This window comes from Sturnira hondurensis, unplaced genomic scaffold, assembly GCF_014824575.4.
Source record: "Sturnira hondurensis isolate 20B ecotype Veracruz unplaced genomic scaffold, ASM1482457v3 Scaffold0022201, whole genome shotgun sequence".
NCBI lineage: Eukaryota > Metazoa > Chordata > Mammalia > Chiroptera > Phyllostomidae > Sturnira > Sturnira hondurensis.
In genome coordinates, this window is record NW_028094832.1 from 697,018 (window position 1) to 710,035 (window position 13,018).

At 43.5% G+C, this 13,018-nt stretch overlaps 1 protein-coding gene across 1 annotated transcript in view; it reads right to left on the reverse strand.

Moving 5' to 3' along the window:
- Positions 1-13,018, reverse strand: part of UST (uronyl 2-sulfotransferase) — a 266,913-nt gene that overhangs the window by 3,135 nt on the left and 250,760 nt on the right. The gene's annotated exons all lie outside the window — the stretch shown is intronic.

Here is a 13,018-nt window from a genome sequence, read left to right on the forward strand (position 1 = left end):
AAACTCACCAGTCAAGGAGTGGAAGGCGAAATGCGTTCCCAACATGACTTGGAAAGACTTCACCACCGTGAAATATCGCCATCAGTTGGCCAACCATAAACTACCCAGCATCCTTTTCACGGGGCGAGAGTGCAGCAGTTGGACCACCATTCCGTTATTAACTTTAAGTTAGACATTCTCTTCAACAGCTAAATCTACCCATTTTTCATCTTTTATTTCCTGCTATATATGTAAAGGGCGTTGCTTTCAGAAGGAAGCACAGAAAAAGCTGCCTTGCCACTTTCTAATCATCTTGGTTTTTTTATTGTAAAATATTGACATCTATTAACGATAGTTTAACTTGATGCAAAATCCATTTTGCATCTACTCCTCCAGGAGGGCATTTGTCAATAAAAATAAGGGAAGGACCGTTAGATTCCTGAAATACAACTTGAACTGCTGTACATTCTAAATGGTTATTTGTTATAGTGGTAACATATATAGCTAAAATCTGTTTAATGTTATACTAATGCTTAATAACATAAATATGTTGTATATAAATGTAATATACATTTATATGACAAAATTTCAACTGTCTTAAAGTATCCATATCAGTGGCATTAATTACATTCATAACTCTGGGCAACTGTCCCCACTATTGCCACAGTTCTCCTGTCACTCCACACAGAAACTCTGTACCCATTAAATGTGGACTCCCTATATCCCTTATCTAGCTACTCTTCATTCTGCTTATGAATGGTACCTCCTGTAAGTGATACCTGTGTCCCTGGCTATTCCAGGTACCCCGTGTAAGTGGAATCATAGGATATTTGCCCTTTTGTGTCTGGCTTTTTTCTCCTAACATAATGCTTCCAAAGTTCATCCATGTCGTTGCATGCATCGGTACTCTGTTCCTTTTTATGGCTGAGCAATATTCCATCGTATGTATATAGCACAGCTTGTTTATTCATTTATCCATTGGTGGACACTGTTTTTTTTTATCTTTTGATTATTGTGAAGAGTTCTTTTATGACCATTTGTTTAAGTCAGTGATGGAAACCAATGCAACCATCGTGATGTGGTGAGTTTCTCAATTCCAGGAAAACTTTTCTTGAGTGCTTATTTAGCTTGAACTTGTAATTATGTGACCCAAGACCTACAGAATTTGGGAAAAGTCAGCCTTCTTGTGATGGCCAGCATCTGAACTTAGTAATGTTCTCCCTCAAGTGATTTCTGGTGACCCCTTGACACTAACTTATGCTATCCAAATTTCATAAGGTAATGAGAGATAGCTAATAAAGTTCATATTTGATATCCCAAGTGGCCTTTTCAACTACATTTTACACAACACCTCAGTATACTGGTAAGAGTGTTTTGGCTACTTGCTAGTACTAGTCAGAACAACCAGTAGGAGACCAAACTCTGTGTTTGCTGGACAACTCTACATATCCAAGCAGGTTGTTAGGTAAGAGTAAAGGGGAAATTTTCATTTGGGGCAATAAGACAAAGTTTTGAAAGATTCCTTTTTCAGATAGCAAAGATACCCAAGGGATTGTATTTCAGTTACCTCAGTCCTCCTTCCTCTTCTTCGCCTCCTCCCTAAATTCCCTGTTTAAACCCAAGGGACAGTGACAGCTAGTTCAGAGGATTCTTAGTAAAGCTAATTTTTCACCAAGCTCTAGCTTTACATGAATATTGAGTTCTTGCTTCATCCATCTGTCTCCTCTTTCTCTCTGTCTTGCTCTCAATCTGCCTTCTCTTTTCTTTATGGTCAACCTCTCCTCAACTGGCTCCTCACCAAAATTCAGATGTGTGCAAGTCTTTTCTTTCTTTAATAACATTCTTGTCTCTGTGTTCTCTTCCATATTTTATCTTTTTTCCCTCCTCTTTATCACAGCTGAACTTCTTAAAGAGTTGTATGGATTTGTTATCATGAAATTTCTACTTATACACATGACTGAACTCATCAAAACCTGGTTTGTGTTCCCTCAATATTCCACTCAAATGACTCTTGCTTCCTTGCTGATAGTTCAGTCTGTATTTCTCAGGCCTTGCACTGCTTCTTAGCATGACCTCACAAGACTGTTGGCCACGTGCTCCATTTTGAAATCCTCTCTTCTGTGGTGTCTGTAACACCATTTTCCTGGCTGTCCTGGTCTCCTTCTGATCGCCTCCTGCCCTGTCTCCTATTCTCCGCACCCAGCTCTCTGTTGCTGCCCATGACTCAAATGCAACTACTTTCCAGGATTCTGGTCCGGACTTCCGCCTTTCTCCCTTCCTTATTCTCTGGATGGTCTCACCCAATCCTCTACCTCTCAGGTTTCAGGCCATCGTGGACACAAAACCAAAAGTTTATTTAAAATAATTATAGTCTTTTGGTCCTTTTGTTTTTCACAGACCTGGTGAATTTAATAGGAAGGTTAATGATATTGCTAGAGGGCAAGTCATGGTTAGAAAGAGGAGCGTTTTTTTGCGACAGGAGGAACAGAGATTCAGATTCACCATGGATGGCGAGCACCATTTAGGGGTTTGGATTATGCCCTTCTGAGTGTTATTTTACTTAATGTTCTCAATAACCCTGGGAGGTGTCATGACCCCTTCTTTTGAAGATGGGGAGGTAAGAGTTCTGGGAGATTAAATGACTTACCCAAGGTCACACAGCTAGGAAGTAAACAACAGAGCTGGAATTTGAGCCTGGGTTTGCATTTGTGTTGAGGTTTTCACTCACTAAGTATGGGGTCATAACCAGTGGAGCTTTTGGGAGCCTGTAGAAAATTGTCAACTTCATATGGAAAGACTGGAGGGCAGTTTGCCTTGTAGTGCTTGTAGACAACTTTTAAAACCACATTTCAAAGACATATGGTTATGTGTCTTGCTGTACACTAATCAGTGCTATGGAAAAGTCATTCCATTGCTAAGTACTTCTGTAAAATGTGGGACTTTTCCCTCCAAACAAAACAAAATGATGTGAACTGTGGAACCAGTCTCTCTCCAGATTGCTATAATAGCAGTTCTAGAGGAAGTTGTTAGGGTGTTTTTTGGAGACTGTTGTTATTTCAGCCACAAAACAATCATGCTTTAAAGATCTATTATTATTAGCATCCTCTGGGAAGGGAAGTAGCCCCTGGTAGGTGAGCGTATACAGCAAAATGTAACCATCGACAATGTAACCACTCACTCCATGAGCCTCTTCTGAAATTAGTGGGAACCGAGACATGAGTTCAAGGGGCTCATGTCTCTTGCGTCCACTGGTGCACAGTTCAACAGCCAAGAGACAAAAACAGAGCTCCTTCCATTAAGGAAGGGATGGCAAGCATGCAGCCTGAGATTTGACGGGCAGAGTGTGTGATTTGGCCCGTGTGATATTTTTTAAGAATTGGACTTCGTTGTTTTAAGACTTGGTATATCTCACGTGGAAGTCTGGATTTCTGGCTTCTCTCAAAGTGAGGCCATAGTCTTCTGGAGCTGAGTGTGGCTGTCCCCCTGAGAGAGGCCAGCTCTCTCCATTTTGTCTCAGACGCTAAATGCCAGTTCATTCTGTCATGTTACCTGCCTGGCTGCTAAATAAATGTGAGCTTTGTGCTCCTGCTTGAAAGGTTTTGAAATTCTGGGTTTCATAGACCAGGAAGTAAGTGCTTTGTGTAAGAATTCAGGCTCTAATTAGACCTCATTTGTGTGTCCAATGTCACCATTTTTTTTTTGCAAATATGTATTGAATAACTTTTGGGTGTAGGCACAGGAGGTATAAGCAGTGAATGGGGCATTAGCTTCATCATCACAGGCATTCTTGAGGACTGTGAGAGAGCTAACATGCATTTACTCTTTCTTATAACGATTCTACAGGTGGGATACTGGAATTTAGTAACTTCCCCAAGACCGCGCAGCTGGTACATGGGGAAGCAGGGAGCTGGGTCTGAAACAGCATGACCGCTGAGCCCAGTTTCTTCGCCCTTCACGTTGCTTGCTTATGGTGGGCTGGGGCTCATGGTGTATGGGGAGAACTCTTCTTCACAACCTCGTCACCTTGGGGTGGACAGGGCATTCCGCTCTGGCTGTTTTGATAGCATCGACATTTCCTCTTCGGCGTCAGAAGTCCCTCGTGGGGAGACCAAAACTCAAGGGCTTGTCTTAAGTTCTCCGTGTGGCACTGGGTCTTTCATAACTACTGTTTGACTATTTGATCATATAGATCTGTGGTTCATGTGTGTCTGAGAGGACAGGGCAGGTTTATATATTTTAACCAAACAGTGACAAACTTTTAGGAGGCCTCTAAGACACTATCAAACTTCTGAAAAATTTCCCTAGTTTTTTTTTCTTAACATCCTCACCAGTTTCATCTAGCTGTTCTCTCCATGAAGCTTGTTATGCTGAGAGTGCTCAGGGTAAGGTTAATAACCCCTTCATCTTTGTACGTCCACAGCGCAGCACCTGGGGAAACACAGTACCCTCCGTACATGCTGGTTGAATGAATGAAAGAAACCAACAGAAGGAAAAGAGTGTTGTCAGACCCAAAGAAGGCTTGGCTGTGTCTGTGAGGTGCCGATATAGCCAAGCGGGGACAAAGACAGTACCAAAATGTGCTTAATAGAAAATTCCCAAGAGGCCCATGAATGTGGGGTCCACCCTGACATTTGGGCTCCCCTGGGGTCTGTTCATTCCAGTGTGTAGCTCTGTGGTTCAGTTGCCTTTTTGGGATGAGAGTGTTGGCCTGTCCGGTGTTTCTGCCCCTGTTCTTTAATTAATCCGCCCATATTGGCAAAGAGAAGCTGTGATTTCAGGATGCTTTCAATTTATTTCATTTTTCTTATGTACCATTAGGAACTGGCCAAAGAATACCCTAAATTATTTTCACAATAATTGCAGAAAAGCGCCTCAAAGCAGGCATACTGGTTTTGAGCTATGAAATGATCAGAAGGGAAGGCAGGCAAACACATAAAAAAACCAACCTCTGATCTGTCTACTTGAATAGCAAAGGAAAGATGGTTTTTCCACACAGACCCATCCCAAGGCAGCTTCAGAGGCAGGACAGTGTGTAGACAGGTGTGTGGACAGACTCTTGGAGGCTTCCAGGCTCTGTACTCTCCCCGAGGAGCAGAGGCCCCACCGTCACTGTGGCCCTGGATGGAGATCCTTTTTATATCTTTGACCCCCCAACTACAAAAAAATCTGTAATTAGTCACCCAGTGATGGTAGAGAAAAAATAGATCAGTGGGTAACTGCTGAGTTGGGTCAGTTTTCTGCATTATTAAAGCTTCATAGAGAGTGGTCGAAACAGCTCATTGTCCCCCCACCCCCCATCCCCAGAATAGCATATTCTGCACAGAGCCCTTCATTTGCATAGAGCTCCCTGGACTGATGTGTTTTCACCCCCCACACCGATGATCTCTCACAGTCTTCAAGGCCACCCATTTTACCTACAGTTACCAAGAGGCTGAGAGGTCATCAGACTGGTTCGAGGTTGCATGACCTGTATGGGACAGTCCTGACTAGACAGTGGGTGCTCTGATTCCCAGCCTAGCACCATTTGGGCACAAATTGAGTGGAAATCTATACCCGCCCACCTCCCCTGCCCCTGTGTGTGTTCTGGCAGTAAGGGGATTGGTTGAAAAGAAGGGTCCGAGTGTTCTAAGTCAGGGGAATGCTTGGTAAGCCTGGGAGGATCTGGTGAAAAAACTGCAAGCCAGCAAAAATGTTTCTAGGCTGAAAGGGACTGTGTCTTATTCAGTTTTCGTTCCCCAGCACCCAGCTCCTGGCACCTAGCAACCCTCCGTAACAGTCTGTTGACCTGAAACCTGTGTGTTAAATCCATCTGTAAGACTGGATTAACCCAAAGGGCAACTTTGGTCTTGTCTGTACATATCTTGTTTTTCTAAATTCTTTGCATAGGTGAGGGTGCTCCCTGAACAACCTTTCCATTTCTAGGAATTAAATTTATTTAAGAGACGCTGATATAGGAGTTTAGGATCATAGGTTATTGTAGACAGGCAGTGGTATTTGCTTAACTGCTTAACTGGAGAACCCTGTGTTACGGCAACAGGTCACTTACACATGTGTAGCAAAGCTTAAGACATACTGTGATAAGGGACATTTGCCACAAATACGAATACCTATGTAGAAAGACATATGATACACTGCAACCTGGTAGGTAGAGAATTTATGCCACCTGTGTTATTTACTACAGCCATTAACTAAGGAAATCTAAACAAGGCAGAGGCAAAAAGGTATCTGTATAACCCATTAATACTGCTCAATTACTTAGTTTGCCATCATTTTAAAGTGCTGCTAAAGCAAAAGAACATATTTTACTAAGAAGTAACACATTCACTCAGGTCCCGGGCACGAGACCCAAGTGCCAAGGGCTTTGCAGGGGATGCCATTTAAACTGCGGTTCTTCAGCCGGTCTTGAACGCTCCCTGGTGGAAGAACTGAGGCCAGGACATCGGTACTATCCTCTGGAGACAGGCATCTTGGGGAACAGACTACGAAGGAAGAGTTCTAGGGCGACCTTGGGGACACACCTTTACTCGGTGCCAAGTACACCCGTCTGCACACAGTGCACTTGCCAGTGGAAGGTGTGCAGGCTCTGATTCCCAGTGCTTCCCCTAAGGTGCTCCGAGCAAACACTGGGAGTCCAACTTCTGAATGCGGGGGTAAATACCATTTACCAGTAAGCAGTTTGTATGCAAGATTGAGCAGTGACAAGCATAATGCTCCCAGCATGGTCTCAAGTGGAGGCCATGAACAAAGTTCGTTTTACTGCCCAAGATCTGAACATTTTTGCTAAAGAGGTAACTCCTTCTAACTCTGTGGCGCGGGCCTTATATAGGTACTGGGTTATAATTTTCAGAACTCTTCAAAGTCCCTTTAATGTAAATAAAAAGGAAATCACAGACCTGCCCCATGAAGTCCCCCTTCCCACCTCTCTTCATCTGTCCAACGTGCATAATGGAAAAACGATGTAGCCCTGGCCCTGGGTCAAAGTAAACAGCCTGGAAATACTGTGTAAACCCAGCTGCTGCACTGGAGGACAGAGGCCCCACTTTACGACCTTGGAGATGGTTAACCATATGCAAAATAACAAAACCTCAGCACCGGCCTGCAGTCTCTGCTGATGCTGGGCTGGCTTTGGCATTCCTCCCCTTGATCTAAGTGAATGCACACTCCACACGGACCAAAGCCTTCTGCCCCCACCAATCGGGGCTTGTTTGAACTTGGTCCAGCAGAGATTATGTGCAAGAAATGAATACAAGTTGAATAACAACCAGAAATGGGGCCAAAGTTTACAGCAGAAAAAAAAAAAAGCATCGTCCAACAATAGGCATCAACTCTTCAGCTTCAGGGGTGCTGAGTGGTGATCAACGCAGAGGCCCTGTTGTTTTAAAAATCACTCGGTCTGAAAACCTGTGGTTTACTAATCTTGGGTTAGGTTACATCCAGAAATTTCTAGCACACAAGGGATGAGGCATACTTTCTCAGGTGACAGGTGGGATGATAGCCAAGGTCAGGTGGGGTGGGGCTGGGGCACGAGAGAAGGTGCAGAAGGCGGAGTGCGTCCGTAAGCATCTCCCGACCACTCCTGCGGAGCCCCACACCATGCTGGCTGCTCCCCAAACCGTGCGAACACAATGCTGTCGCACATAGAGCGCGCTCGTTTCCTGGATTATGCAGGGAGGCCACACAGTTCAAACACATGTCGCTCCCCGGCAGTGGCTGTCCCCGGAAATGAATGTGTGTCACTGTGGCCCACAGCGACATGCAGGGCTGAAAGGGCCAGTGTTGATTTGCCCCTGGATGATCGATGGCATATTCAGACCAGCTTCTTGGAGGTATGGCAGTTAGCGGGGGAAGGACAAAAAGCACTTCATGGCTAATTCGGTGCTTGGGGTTGGTAAAGTAAACAGAGGTATTTCCCTCCTCTTTTTTGCAATCTTCTTTTCAGATCTGGAAATATATATAATTTAAAAATCAAGCTCACTTTGAATTTCAAGAGAACCTTTTCTCTGTGTAGCCAAGTGAAAGGTACAGGATTTACTTTTTTTTTTTAAATGCCTGAAAGTGCTAGGCTCCTTTGATGCAAGAAAATGAAGCCTTTATAATGCTCCCAATTCGCTTTGATTTTTGGAAGCATAAACAGGACATAAAGAACCAGGGGGAAAGTGATTGACCCGTGTGGGGTAGGTCAGGAGGGCCCACAAAGCCCAAGGCACTGCCCCCTTTGGAAGGGAAGCCAGCAACCAGCCCTGTAAGGAGGCATGCATTTCCCAGAAACCCTGCACAGGCAGATCCTAACATCATCAAATCTTGAGGTGAGGGTCCCCCACTGAAGGAGCTTCCAAGTTACTGCCTGGGCAATCTAACTGCACGCTACTACCCTCAGTGCCCAAACTGCTGGGGGTTGGGGGTGGTAAAATTAGATATTTTATTTTTTTAAAGATTTTATTTATTCATTTTTAGAGAGAGGGGAAGAGAAAGAGAGAGAGGGAGAGAACTATCAATGTATGGTTGCCTCTGGTGTGTCCCCTGACAGTTCCCAACTGGCCTGTAACCCAGGCATGTGCCCTGACTGGGAATCGAACAGCGATCCTTTGATTTGCAGGCTCGCGCTCACTCCACTGAGCTACATCAGCCAGGGCAAATTAGATATTTTCTTGCCTGGCCTCCCCTTGCTCAATCCCCGGTTCTGCATTGAGCACCAAGCATGATTCCAGGGAATAAGAGAACTGCTAAGAGCTGCAAGCACAGGCTTCCTCCTTAAAGGGGAAGTGTGAACAGTAAAGAGAAAAATGCATGATCTCTCCAATCACTTCCCAGGCAATGCATCATCTGGGCTTCCTTTCAGTCCAGGCAGGGCTTCTCTCCTAGGGGAACATTAGAGAAGGGGCACAGACCACAAAGGTGTGGGTATCAAGGGCCACCTTCTGGGCCCTTCAGTAGGGCCAAGTGGACACTTTGCCAGACAAACTGAATGCAACAAACAAATCACCTAGGCACCTGACATGACAGTGCTCTGGAATCTGCCTTTTTAACTGGCTGATTCCGGTGCAGGAGCTGTCCAGCCACACTGGGGTCCTAACTTAGAATTCAGTGTGAGAATGACCAGCCTCCTATCACTGCCGTTTGCCAGCAGGGTGTGAAGAGGCGCCAGAGCTCATCCGCTGCTGTTCAGACACTCCTGTGTTGGGAGGGACCGGCTCGCTGTGTTCTGCTCCACCCAGCTCTCCGGCTTTCCCTGCTGCCCTGGTTCACTGGCCACAGAGCCATATGCTCCCATTTCTTTGCTCCCCAACTTTGGCATCGTGACGCAAATCTTCAAAAGGCTGCTCTATGTCTTTGAAAACAAATGCCACCCTCATTACACACACACACTTTCCCTGGCTGCACTTCGCCGTCACAGTATGGGCTTGGGCATGAGATCTGGCTTCGCCACTGCAACCATTGAGCCAAACACTTGTGTCTGCAAAGATCTACTTCTGAAAAAAAAAAAAAAACGAACTGGAAAACTTTGGTGGCGTTTTTAATAAAATGCATGTTTTGTTGGAAGTACATGTCTTTTAAATTTGAAGTCATTATTGAGAAATGCATTTTTGTTACTCTTCATATATTTGTTACTTTATTTGGAACCATATTATGGAGGCCCTTACCAATAACTGATGAGGACATCTTGATCAAATGCATTGATTCGAACACAGAAGATCCGGGGATCGGTCCAGTGGTTCTGTCCAAATTTCTTTGGCATCTGACAATCTCATGAGCTTTGCTTTTACTTTATATGCAAGATTCTTCTTCTTTCTATTCCTCATAGCCTGAATTGTGTTAGCAGGCCGAGGCCACTTCTCTTACAGACAGACAGCCAGACAGACCCCCCCCCACACACACACACACATGCACCTCTTTCGACGGGGAAGGGGCCCTCTCCTGGAATCACACTGCACTCTCTAAATCTAGCCCTGACGATGGGAAAGCCAACTGCTGACACCTACAGTCACGTTGGGCACTTCACAGATGGTGACATGCCCACAGGACAGTTCTTTGACCCATTTTCCTCTGTTGTTCTATTTTTATTTTCTCCAGGGTCTCAGGTCATTTGAGCTACTTGTCTAGTCACGCACAGGGTCACTGCAAAGCTCTTGGGCAGCTCATGACCTTTTGGCTTTAAGTCTTAATCCTTAGCAAAATAACTTGACAACTTAAACATTTTTTCTGGTTATGATACACATAAATATGTACATACCATATAGACACACACATATAGATGGTAATTTGGGGGGAAGATTAAGAAGATAAAGTGACTTTAAATCAAGCCACATTCATTACTGTAGTAATGTATTTCCTTCTAGTTTTTTTCTTATTTATGTATGTGAATTATAAAAATAAGATCTCGCTATACTGTTCAATTTTATATTCTTTTAAAACTTAACTGATGGCAAGCATTTTCCTACAGCATTAATCATCCCAAGTCATGTTTTGCGATGTGTGTTAAAGTGTTCTATCTGATGGCTACCTGGCAGGTCACAAGCCCATTTGCTACCATGAGATAACTGAGCTGTTTTTCAGTTTCTACGACTCTAGATAATATGAGATAAACATCGTCATTTATAAGTGACCATGTGCCTTTCTGCTCGTCTCCCTAAGATAAATGACAACTTTTGGTACTGAGTGGTGTCTTTTCTGTGCATACCTGATAAGGTTTTCAGTTCTGACAGCTTTAAGACAATATTGCTTCCTTTTGCCAGAGGTCTTGAAATATGTGTAATACAACTTTCCTAAATTTGAAGGCATGTTCTTTAATGCTAGGATGTTCTTTAAAGGTAGGATGTAACCTAACTTTAACCTAATTTACTCAATCTTCACCCTGCACAGGGCTTTTGAAGATCCTGTATGTGCTGCCTACAGTACTGCACTCAATATGGGGATCTGGTGGCTTGTAAAACTTTTAGTGCACAAAACATTTTAGTGAATTATACCACGTGATGACAACCATGACAGTGATTAAATGGTTCCTATTTCCTGTATCTATAAATGGGGTGCTCAGTACTGGCTACCACAGAGCCTGGGTTTTCCTTTTTGTTATAGTTCATGCTAGATACATTTTTAAAAATAGAGTATAGTTTATCTCATTGTTCCTGTTGTTTGGGTATTATATTTATCACAATGATCAGCCTTGATGGGTGAACCAAAGGTAAATCCCAAGAACCAGCAACCTGAATGTTGTCTCTGGAATGTCAGACATGATTTTGATAAACCCTTGAAGAGCTTTGAGTGAAGTAGCTGTTCATGGAGTCCAAACATGTAGATAAGTGAGATATTTAACCTCTTGCCCAGGCATTAAGAAGTTAAGTTATTAAGAGGTGCTACTCAAAATAACCATTCCCAAGTCAGGAAAGTGTGAAATGAAGTTCCAAGGATGCTGTCACTTCCTCCGGGCGGGTTCGTAATGCTACTTTAAAATTAAGATTTACTTTCTCTGGCACCTACACTATGTTGGTAGTACCAGGTCTTAGGAGGTTATAGTTTAACAGCCCCGTCTCCTCCTCCTTCTCTCCCTGTCAGGTGATTGTCAGCTGCACGCACACTCTGTAAGACACTGTGTCTATCTAGGAGCACGTCCAAATTGCTGTGCTTTAATCAAAAACCATAAGAAAGAATAACGAGATGAAATCACAATCTGTCCAGGTTTATGAGAGGCCCATTTGTTTACTTGCAGAAAGTTCAAAATTGATAAGCCAATGCCAGTAGACGCCACGACCAGCAGCCAGCCACACCCAGGTGCCATGACTATTACTTTTGGGAGCAGCGGTAAATGTTTCATATGCACATGTAAGTGCTGTAAACACGTTACAGGTACACTAACATTTACGAATGTAATCTGGGCATCAAAATCAAAGTTTCTTTCATGATACACTTTGAAAGGTTTGGTTGTCGTATAAACTTGTTTTTGGTACTGGAACTTGCCAACGAAAGATCGGAGGGCAATAGAAATTGCAAGTTTCTAAGAGAAGACATGTACATGGTAATTGCCGTTGGAGCAGTTGCTATTAAAAAGAAATAGGGGGAGGGGTGCTTTTTATTTTTATTAAGGCAGAATAAAAAATAGAAATGGAGGAGGGGTGTTTTATTAAAGTGGAATAGAAGTTTAGCTTCCTCCGATGAGAAACATTAAGCTCTTTTACCCTTTTGACATATGAAAGAAAAAGGGGAGGGGCACCACCACGTCAACAACAGGTTATACGGGAAGGCTTTTGAGGGTGATGTCTTGAGATGAATGTTCATGGCCAATGGCTGTGAGAAGCTGCAGAAACCTGCAGGGAGATGCAGGGAGAGGACAGATTGCCAGGAAAATTTTTATGCCACGCAAGCCAGAAAGTGTGCCGTTGTGCACCACCTTCCTTTTAGAGAAGATGGGGTAAGGAGTTATGTAAGAAGAGTCTCCCGATGCTGGGAAGACCATGCTGCGGCTTAGAAAGCAACCAGGAAAGAGGTGCTACTATTTAAAAAATATGCTTATAGTACAGCATAGCAAATCATTAGGTTCTACTGGGGATTGGTTCACTTTAGAAAGAGTGTAAAGACAGGTCAGGGAGGGGACAGAGGAAAAGGATGATTTGAAGGACATTCAAGACATTCTTTAAAAATCTGTTCAAAGGATGGAAAAAAATCAAAGATATTTGAAGGCGAAAAGTCAACAAACAGAAGAGCTCTAACCCATTACATTTCAGCTTTATTGGGGCATGAAATGAAGTTTCATGATATTCTAGAAACAACTTGACTGCATAAAACTGAGTAAGTGGACTGGCATTCAATCCATACCATAATCTACATTTTTATTTTGATATAATAATAGAGACTGGTTAGTGATGTCATAGAAATTGTCTTCAACTCACACATGAAAAAATTTTTTTAAAATTCCAAACTGCTCCTCCAATCTAGCAAAACCCTACATAGACAGGCCGGCTGATTTATGACTTTCCAGCAACATTCGCTCTCTAATGGCTTTCACCAAATGGTTTATTTACTTGGTCTGCGCTGAGGTAGCCCCCTG